The sequence below is a fragment of the Lactuca sativa genome, chromosome 4 (assembly GCF_002870075.4).
Source record: "Lactuca sativa cultivar Salinas chromosome 4, Lsat_Salinas_v11, whole genome shotgun sequence".
In the NCBI taxonomy this organism is placed as follows: Eukaryota; Viridiplantae; Streptophyta; class Magnoliopsida; order Asterales; family Asteraceae; genus Lactuca; species Lactuca sativa.
In genome coordinates this window covers 123,751,017-123,762,532 of record NC_056626.2, presented here as the reverse complement: position 1 = coordinate 123,762,532, position 11,516 = coordinate 123,751,017, and positions in this window count along the sequence as shown.

The following is an 11,516-nucleotide window of genomic DNA, read 5'->3' as shown; positions in this document are numbered from 1 at the left end:
TAAACCTAGCATAACCCTAATGTAATTCGAAATGACCAAGTATAGAGTTACATACATTTTTATTTGTTGTAGTAAACAAATCACTTCAATCTCCTTGTAGTGTTGGTCTTAAAAAGCTTAGCCTCAAAAGGATGATACATCTAATGCTTCACACCCACACCCTAGAACTAGAAGACAAGAGGAAAGATGAATGAGGATATTTTCGGAAAGAGTATTCTCTAGGTAATCTTATGAACAAAAACCATAGGCCTCGGGGTCCTATTTATAGTTTAGATAACTTAGGGAGAAAGCAATATTTGAATGATTAAATAATAGATTTAATCACAATTCAAATCCTTTCTTTATTTACAACCAGGAGGCTTCTAGAAACCCTACAATCCCTCCTAATTTCGTTCACCGCCTATATGGGTTCTAGTATCTTCATTCCTTGCTCGATTATGAACAATTACAATTCAACCCTTGGACATTTAATTAATTCCAATTAATCCTGAATTAACTCCAAATTAATTCTTAATAGTAATTAATTAATTCTAATTGATTTAATATTGATTTATTAATCATAATAAATTAACAAATCAATTTTCTATTCCTAGTTAATATATTAATCACATAATATATTAACAAATTATTTCCTCATAATTTCCAATTAGTTTATCAATCATATAATTAATAATCTAATTAAATTATCTTCTCTCTACAGATGTCATTCTAACCAAGTTCTAGTTATGAGGGCAGCCCAAAAGTGACTTTGCTTTTAATTACAAGAATATACCAACTTAGTTACTGCTTAGACACCTTATTCAATGTTATCATGATTTTAGGATGTTACATATATGATTTTAAGGTAGAGTGTTTGAGATTTCATTTAAAAACAACTTAGACTTATTGACTTTTTGTAAAGTCAATAAGTCAAAAAAAATGTTTAGTAATATATATGAAAATGATTTTTAAAATAATTTATCATCAACCCTTCAAAAATGAGATTGCAATAAGTTAGGATTTCTAACTTTTCAAATCTCCTTATAACTTTTTGGATTGTAAAAGACAAATACCCCTTAAAACATGTATAAGCTGAGACAAACACTTTTTAAAAAACAACATTCTTGACTTTACCACCACAAAAGCTAATTCAAACACTTTTTATAAAACTCATTTTCTCATCACCATAAGTCAATAAATGTTTTTGCCTAAAAGCGACTTTAAGGATCAAAATGATCAAAATATACTTTTAAAAACACATATTACCTATTCATCATATATATATATATATATATATATATATATATATAGATATATATATATATATATATATATATATATATATATATATATATATATATATATATACATTTAAAATAAATAACTAAAGAGAATCACTTAAAATAAAACTTCGACACCAGGTTAAGGTACATATCAAATAAAAAACTCATTATAAAAGATGACATTTGGCTTCCATTTTCGATCGTCACTTTACTTGTCACAACTTTTTTCATGTGATAAATTTCAATATAAGATTTAATCACTTAAAATTAAACATCATCGCCTTATATGTCTTTACGTCTCAGTTAATAACCAACACAAGGTAATTAATATACATATCAATTAAAAAACACGGTATAAAAGATAACATTTGGTGATGAGTATTCGACCGTAGCACTACTTGTGGTTGTTCTTATGTAAAACCAACTTTAATGTGTGAAATCTGATTTGCAATAGTGACTCGTTTTGAATAAACCATCATGGAAACAATCCTGAAAATTAGTCTATGACCTTTAGCTTTGAGAAACATGAAAAACGACATCATCCCGTTTTCAAAAATCGACGCCAAATTCCAGTTTTGTACTAGTGTTTCTATAATATTAATTATCCTAAGTCCTACTCAAGTGATTCAACTTTTGGTCAAACTCGACTTTCTTAATTTTATCAAATTTAACCTTTATTTACTAAATGTGTTGAATTTAACTTTTATTTCTTCAAATTTACATATTTATTATTATTATTATTATTATTATTATATATTTATTTTAATTCAATTATTTAAAGTAAAAAATTTCTTACTATTTGATATTACAGCAGCACAATTCTCATTATTAATAAGTATAAATGAACATAGGCTTAGACTTGTCGTCCTGTAGCTGATACCGATGTTGATGAGTTCTCATACTTGAAAGGCTTGGTGTAACTTTGAGAGGTATATATGCACTTTCTTAGGGCGTGTTCGATACGGAGCATTTTGGAGCGTTTGAGAGCTTCTACTTCTAGCGTTTGATAAAACGCTCCATTTAAAACAAAAAGCCTCTTTTGACACTACAAGTTTCTAGCGTTTAATTTAATCAAAATGCTTCAAATCCAAATGCTACTTCATGTAGCGTTTAACAAAACGATACAAGCCACAAGCTACCCGCTACCTGCTACAAGCTACTGCTACCAATTAGTTTTGCCAAACAAGCCCTTAGTATACTTAAGTCATTAATTCAACATTCGTTTCGTCCCGGTTCTTTATGAAGCAACAGTCAGGTTCTTAGATTCACGTTTATTTTTTCATAGTGTCAAGAGTTTTCAGTGAAGATCACACGTAGTGATCTTTGTAAGATAGTAGATTTTTTGATTAATAGTAAGATTAAACTTCATGTAAATAAGTATAAACAAGTCACCTAAACCAGACCCTAAGAGCATTAGGCCTAAACCCAGATGTACTAACATCCCTCCCCTATGCAGTTTAATAGGGATGAATGATTAAATTGGAAAAACAAAATCATAAAACATAAAACATAAAACATAGATGAAGATTAAAAAATAAAATAAGAGAGAGAGAGAGAGAGAGAGAGAACATAAGAAGGAAGCCGGTGGAGATCAAGAACTGGATGCATCGGAGGTAATGACTGGATCTATAGGGACGATAGATAGATCTTGAGACAATGGCAGTGGTAACGAATTTAGCGGTTAGATCTAGATTATGCGGCAGTGGCAGCACACACACACACACACACACACACAGAGAGAGAATTCATGTCCGACGAAGACGATGCTAAAAGACATCGGAGAAGGCAGTCAAGGCTACGCCGACTGTTTGTATGAGAGATGTTTCTTTAGGAGGAGAAAGAGGAGATGAGATTTGAGAAGGGAAAAATAGACAGAGAAGGCACCTCTATGACTATTAGAGGTCGTCTGGGGTGAAGGACGGTTGCTACGAGTTGTGGTAAGCAATAGAGTTTTAATATAGAGCTTTTCACAACTAGCATTTTAGGGCTAAGAAATTATGTCCATGTGTAATTAACCTCTGATGTATCTTGTAACCCTAAATGTGATGTTATACATGTTATTCACTTAAAAACGACAATTTGAATCAAAACTCACTCGTGCAAACTCTAAACCTAATTCAATACACTACATTCACTCAACTTTGGGCTTGTAACCCTAACTTCTCGGTTCAAACCTCTTAATGGAGTAGGAATAAACCCTCAAATTGGTTCTCTTGGGTTAAGAATCCTTATTTGGGTCCTAATTGGGCCGAAATTCATTAAGCAATAGTATTTTGGGCCATAAGACTCTTCATGGGCCTTATTGGGCCGAAAACCATTTTCTTTAATTTTATGGGCCGAAACCCCATTTATTTAGCCTTCAAGGACCGAAAACCCATATTGGGCCTCTAGGGCCGAAAAATCTTTATTTGGCTAACATATTCTCGGCTTCATATACCCAATTCAAGCCCAATACTCTCTTCTTTCCATTCCCTCTCCTATCCTCGGTTAAGATAAAAAAAAGATGGTGATTAGTAAGGTGAAACCTCACTAATAACCATCAAATAACAATGTTATTGTTTATCATATCTCCATGCATCTAACTTAAACCACCCTACCTCCCCTCTCCTCTCCTTTAACTCAGCCAAAGATCCCCACACCCCTCCTCACTTCATCCATTTTTCAATCACAAAATCCTCTCAACTCTTTATCTCTCTAAGAACATCAAGAACCCTCTTGTCTGTCTTCAAAATTTGCGAGTTTATGTGTGTGCTTTCAAGAAGATAACTTCAAGCTTCACATTTTTGGTAAGATCATATAAACTCAAGTTAATTTATTCCATTTTATGCTATATTATCCCTCATAAACACTTTGTTTTCGTGATCATACTCTTAGAACTCTCTAGGATTCGAAAACTCATATCAAAGAAGCATCCAAGGCCGAAAACACCTTCATTCTCTTTCATTTCTTCATCAAAACCGATCCATCAACAAGGTGAGCTTCATACACCTTGTTTTCATGTTTTTCCATCTTTAGGGGGAATACAAGCTTGTTTTTGTGTTTAATATTAGTATTTATGCATGCTTGTGTGTATTTTCATGATATGTTGTGTAAATATGTTATGAAATTATGTTAAACACTCATAAACTCGATATATCTTCCAAGTTTTGAAGATGTAGTAAACAAGTTACTCAATGTGACTTTTTATGATGTTTGGAAAGATTAACATGTCAAAAGTTACTAGAAAACTAAAGAAAGTATACAAAAGGGCCATACTTGACAAGAAAGATTAACAAAATGGGCCTTTAATGACATCCATGGTTTTATGGGTCAAAAATGTCATTTTTCATAAAAAATGGGCTTTATGTGACAACTCAAGGTTTTATTGGCTAAAAGTGTCATTGTTTATAAAATGGGCTTTATTTGGACATTCACGGTTTCATGGGCCTAAAATGTAATTTCCGTTGTTAATAGGCTTAAAATGTCATATTTATCAAAAATGGGCATTTGTTGTAACTTTCGGCCATAATGGGTCTAAAATGTCATTTTTAATAAAAATGGGCCATTGTCGTGAAATTTCGGTCTTTAATGGACAAAAAAAATGTCATTTTGACAAAAAGTAGGCCTTTATTGTCAATTTCGATTTTGTTGGGCCAACATGGTTAATTTTAATAAAAGGGGGCCTTTTATGTCATTTTTGTACTAATTGAGCTAAAACGATCATTTTGATAATAAACGGATTATTTACGACATTTTTACTCTAATTAGGTCTCATTTACCCATTTACATGTTATTGGGTCTTACATGCTTATTGAGCCATGTTCAGTAATTCATTCCTAATTGGGCCTTTATGACACATACTATGTTAATTGGGTCAATGACAAATAAATATTTGACATTTTGATAAAAACAAATATATTTTTATCACCGAAGCTTTGTAGTCATAATACATACTCGAAACGTTATTTATAGCGTTAAATAACGAGACACATTATTCGCGTAGATTTAGTTAAGGCTCTTGTGAGACACGCCTTCATTCGTACCTACTGTAACGTCCGCGTTTCCAGGCTAGGCATTATCATTGATGTAATAGTCTAGGTTAACCCTTCTAACTCTTTTTGAAGTATTAATGATGAAATATTTGAGTATTATGTAAATTATGTGAATTATGTGTTTATTTTCTTAATTATTACTCCCTCCATCCCAATATTATTGTCCACAAACAAAAAACACACATATTAAGAAAATCATTAATTACCACTAACTTTATATAATAAAATGACAGTTTTGTCCTTATTTTGCATTTAATGTTCCATTAAATGCTTAGTTGGTTAAGTAATAATGAGGGGGTATTTTGGTAAAAATGTTATTTATTTTTAGAAGTGGACTATTATTTTGGGACAAACCAAAAAGGAAAGATGGACTATAATTTTGGGACGGATGGAGTATAATTTAATGAATTAAGAATAAAATAAGCGTCAAATTTGAAGTGTGGGATAATCCCAATATCTTTGCATAAAGATGTAGTGGTCGAAACAAGGATTCCGAAGATATAAAGAATGCCGAAATCCGAGTTATAACGAAGAAGTTATGATGTAAAAAGTGAAATTTATGTTAGAGTAATATTTAGCCTTAGTGATCTAAACGAAAGTCGTAGATTTTGTTAAACCGAGAGCGTGCATAAAAAGAACGCCCAAATCTGACTTCGTATGAGGAAGTTATAATTTTTCGAAGTTTCGACTTAGCAGTATGCAGCCCGAATACTCGATTTGAGATCGAGCGGCTTTTAGCCGAAACAATCTAAATGAGAATCGAAGGTCTCGTTAATAGGAGTAAAACGATACAAAGATAGACGAAAACGGACGTCGGATGAAGAAGTTATGAATTTATAACGGAATTTTCCTGTCCCGGCGTACTAAAAATAAGTAATAAAAATAAAGTCAAAATTAGCCGACGGAGTCTAAACGAAAGTTGTAGATCGTAGTCTCACCTACGCGTGGATATAAAGAACATCGAAAACGGAGTTCGTATGAGAAAGATATGAATTTTTGAAGTTTTGTTAAATATTTTCGATATTTTATTTATATATATATTCCGATATTATCCGAAGGGGGGGGGAGTCAGCGATCTTATCGTCATTACGCCCAGCGTAATCTCAAGTTACGCCCAGCGTAATTTGACCTTCCAGCCCCTATAAAAGGAGGTCGAGGGCAACCGAGCTCATTGCTCATTTCTTCCCTTTTTCTCGCATTTTTGCATCGTTTTTCGTGCAAGAATTATCCCGAAGCCCCGGTATCATTCCCGAGCCCCGAATCTTCCAAATCACGAAACCCTATTGATATATGGAGATAAACCGGGTACGAGCCTTCGTATCTTCTCCAGTATTCAGGCTCAGAAATATTTGCGTAAGGAATATCGCGCCTTTCTTGCCCACGTCGTCGACACTAGTCAGAAATCAAAGGATCCAAAAGACATTCCCGTTGTATGCGAATTCTCTGATGTTTTCCCAGAGGATCTTCTAGGCCTACCTCCCAAATGTCAGGTTGAGTTCAGAATCGACCTAGTCCCAGGAGCTACTCCCGTAGCTAAGTCGCCCTATCGTTTAGCGCCTGCCGAAATGCAAGAACTATCTGGTCAACTCAACGAGCTGCTCAACAAGGGTTTTATAAGACCGAGCTACTCACCTTGGGGAGCTCCGGTCTTGTTCGTGAAGAAGAAGGATGGATAATTTCGTATGTGCATCGATTATAGGGAACTCAATAAACTCACGGTCAAAAATCGCTACCCTCTCCCTTGTATCGACGATCTATTCGACCAACTGCAAGGAGCAAGTTACTTCTCCAAGATTGATCTTAGATTCGGGTATCACCAGTTACGAGTGCTTGAGGAAGATGTCCCGGAGACAGCCTTCCGAACCCGTTACGGGCATTTTGAGTTCGTAGTGATGCCCTTTGGACTGACTAACGCCCCCGCAGTGTTCATGGACTTGATGAATAGGGTGTGTCGTCCATATCTAGATCAGTTCGTCATCGTCTTCATTGACGACATACTCGTCTACTCTCGAAGCGAGGAAGAACACAAGGATCACCTGCGACAAGTCCTGGAAACGTTGCGATCCGAAAAGTTATATGCAAAGTTCTCTAAGTGCGAGTTTTGGATCCGAAGAGTTGAATTCTTAGGTCACGTGGTTAGTGAAGAAGGAATCCACGTGGATCCCTCCAAAATTAAAGCTATTGAGAACTGGTCAGCACCAAAGACGCCTACAGAAATTCGTCAATTTCTAGGCCTCGCTGGCTACTACCGCAGATTCATCCAAAACTTTTCTCGGATTGCAAAGCCTCTCACTATGCTGACACAGAAGGGTGTATCATTCGACTGGGAAGAGAAACAGGAGAAATCATTCCAGACCCTGAAGCGAGCCCTATGCACCGCACCAGTATTATCCCTTCCCGAAGGGACAGAAGACTTTGTTGTATATTGTGATGCATCGAATTAGGGGCTCGGTTGTGTCTTGATGCAACGAGGAAAGGTTATTGCCTATGCCTCGAGGCAGCTAAAAACCCATGAAGTGAACTACACTACTCACGACCTCGAGTTAGGAGCGGTCATCTTCGCACTAAAAATCTGGAGACACTACTTATATGGGACGAAGAGCATGGTGTACACTGATCATAAAAGCCTCCAACACATACTGAACCAAAAAGAACTCAATATGAGGCAGCGTCGATGGGTCGAGCTACTTAACGATTACGACTGTGAAATTAGATATCACCCGGAGAAGGCCAACGTAGTAGCAAACGCCCTGAGTAGAAAGGAGTATTCTGGTCGAAGGACCAAGTCGTTGACGATGACTATCCATTCGCATCTATCCGCACAGATCAAAGAGGCTCAGGTGGAAGCCTTAAAGCCTGAGAACGTGACGGGAGAATCCCTGCGCGGAATGGATAAAAATTTGGAGGTTAAGAGTGACGGAGCCTACTACTTCATGGACCGAATCTGGACTCCACGCCATGGAGGTTTCAGAGACTTGGTCATGGGGGAAGCACACAACACTCGCTACTCCGTCCACCCAGGATCAAATAAGATGTATCTGGATCTCAAAAGGCTATATTGGTGGCCGAACATGAAAGCGGAGATCGCTACCTTTGTGAGTAAGTGCCTTACTTGCGCGAAGGTCAAGGTCGAATATCAAAAGCCATCAGGACTCCTCCAACAACCTGAGATACCGGAATGGAAGTGGGAGCGGATCACAATGGACTTTATAACCAAACTGCCCAAGACAGCGGGTGGATTAGATACCATTTGGGTCATCGTTGACAGGTTGACCAAGTCCACACACTTCCTACCCATCAAAGAAACGGACAAGATGGAGAAACTCACAAGAACATACATAAAAGAAATAGTGTGACTGCATGGCGTCCCTATATCTATTATCTCAGACAGAGATAGTAGATTCACCTCTAGGTTTTGGCAATCATTGCAAAAGGCACTAGGGACGAGGCTGGACATGAGTACAGCCTACCATCCGCATACCGACGGACAAAGTGAGAGGACGATCCAAACCTTAGAAGATATGTTGCGAGCTTGTGTGATCGACTTCGGGAAATCGTGGGATACACACTTGCCTCTCGTGGAGTTTTCCTACAACAATAGTTATCATACGAGCATCAAGGCATCTCCATTCGAAGCCCTCTACGGCTGGAAGTGCAGATCCCCTCTGTGCTGGGCTGAGGTGGGTGACACTCAGTTAGCTAAAGGACGAGTTCCTGACAGCGCCCTCACTGGTCCGGAGATCATTCGAGAGACGACTGAGAAGATTGTACAAATACGTGAACGACTAAAAGCCGCTAGGGATCGACAGAAAAGCTACGCCGACAAACGAAGAAAACCCTTGGAATTCCAGGTGGGAGACCGAGTCCTTTTGAAGGTCTCACCCTGGAAGGGCATGATACGCTTCGGAAAGCATGGAAAGCTAAACCCAAGGTACATAGGGCCTTTCGAGATTCTCGCCAAAATCGGCCCCGTAGCTTATAAACTCAACTTACCCCACGAGCTGAGTAACATACATCCTACCTTCCACGTCTCAAACTTGAAGAAATGTCTATCTGACGAGACTCTCGTGATCCCCCTCGACGAAATCGAGGTCAATGAGAGCCTCAACTTCGTGGAAGAGCCTGCGGAGATTATGGATCGGGAAGTAAAACGAACGAAACAAAGCCGCATCCCAATTGTGAAAGTTCGGTGGAACGCCAAGCGGGGACCGGAATTCACTTGGGAGCGCGAAGACCAAATGAAACTCAAATATCCCCACCTCTTCGCTTAGTAGTATTGTAATTCTTATGTGTATGAATCCTAAATTTCGGGACGAAATTCCCTTAACGGGGGGATGATGTGACAACCCAAAATTTACTGCCGTTACAAATCCCGTCTGCACTAACGGAATTCGTCGTTATATTTATTGTTTTTCGTGATGTTTGGAGTCGTCAATAAACAAATATCTAGTTATTTATATGTCCTGACATTATCATAAGTAATTATAACTTGTAAGTGTTAACCTCGTTTAACTAAATAGAGTTATATTACTTTTCAACCACTTCACCCGGGTAAAAAGTTTCAACCCCGTTAACCTTTAGCATCGGGTAGCCGTGTATCGGGTGCAATACCCGAGGCATATGAAATGAGAGTGAACACCATTTGAACACTCTTTTACCACTCATTCACTCTCTCTCACTACTTTCTCTCTCTAGACCCGAACCCGACTCCAAAACCGCGAATTCCGGCTCCTAAACGTAAGGGTTTCTTCCCTATCTTGTTCTAATCATAGTCCATAGCATTTAGAGGCCAAAAATCATAGGATTTAGAGGATTAAAGGGAGTTTACGGCCTAGGAAGCCCCTTAGGCCGTAAACACCTAAAACCTTGCCAAAAACCACATTTTTCCTTCCTTTAAGCTTGTGTACTAATTAAGGGATTTACCTAGGTGAGTTTGGACATGAAAACTTAAGATTTTGAAGCCTAAAAAGGAGTTTACGGCCCAAGCTTATGCTTAGGCCGTAAACACCCAAAAACCCTTGATAAAAGTCCCAAAAACTCATCTAGAGCATGTAGGAATTTAACTATGACCCTAGGAAATGTTTAAGGCCATTAAGCAACACCAGTTAGAGACAAAAAGAGGAGTTTATGGCCAAGTCTAAGCTTGGGCCGTAAACACCCAATAATTATGCCAAAATGTCCCCAAAACTCCACCTAAGGTCTTCAAAAATTTATCTAAGGTGTAGGGAAGTGTTTTGGACCATTTAAAACATCCATTTTGAAGGATTAAATGGAGTTTACGGCCCAAGCACAAGCCTGGACCGTAAACTCCCCAAAATGCCACAAAATGAGGGTTTAAACCCTCCAAATTAGTCCAAGACACTTGCTAGTAAATTAGGGAAGTGAAATAAGGCCTTAACTTGTAATTTTGGAGGAATAGATGAGTTTACGGCCAAGCCTAGGGGGCTTACGGCCGTAAACTCCCAAGGAGTGGCCTTTGGGCTGTAAACTCCAAGGGAGTGAACTCATGGACTCCCCCGCAAACCCCTCTTGGCCTTGTACCACTCCCGGGAACCCCTTCTAGGCCCTAAAACCCCGAATCAATGCTAGAATGCCTAAATACTTTAATGAAAAGCATAAAATGATTAATTTCTTGTAAAATACATATTTCATATGACATTAGGGTCCTAAAAGGTGCACAAGTCATTATTTGGTACAAAACGCTCAACCGACACTTTCACCCGATTTACCCGATTTACGTGATTTCAGGTGAGTTCATACCCCTTAATGAACCTTTCAAATGTTTTATATGTTTTAGGGTGGGATACAATTCAATTATACATGTTTATGGAAATTCATACAAGTCATTTATTCATGTTACGGAAATTAATCACATGTGATTCACTATCCGTAGTTCAAATCACATGTGATTTACCACTATGCTTTATAAAAAGGATTTTCGTTTTCAAAACCATTTCGGATAAAAGATCAATTTTCTAAATATTCCCTTTTGACAAGATTTTTATTAAATAAATTCCTTATAAAATGTAACCACACCAATATATTTATATAAATAAGGCTTGAAGGACTTAGGACCGATAGCTCGCCTTATTTCCTGTTCTTGTTTGATTGTGGGCTTAGGGTAGTTGTTATCCGTCCGACTGTCGTTGATTTCTTAGTTATATATCATATATATTAGTGTTGGATACGAGTATTTTCAATTCATTCGATGTTTAAACCACTA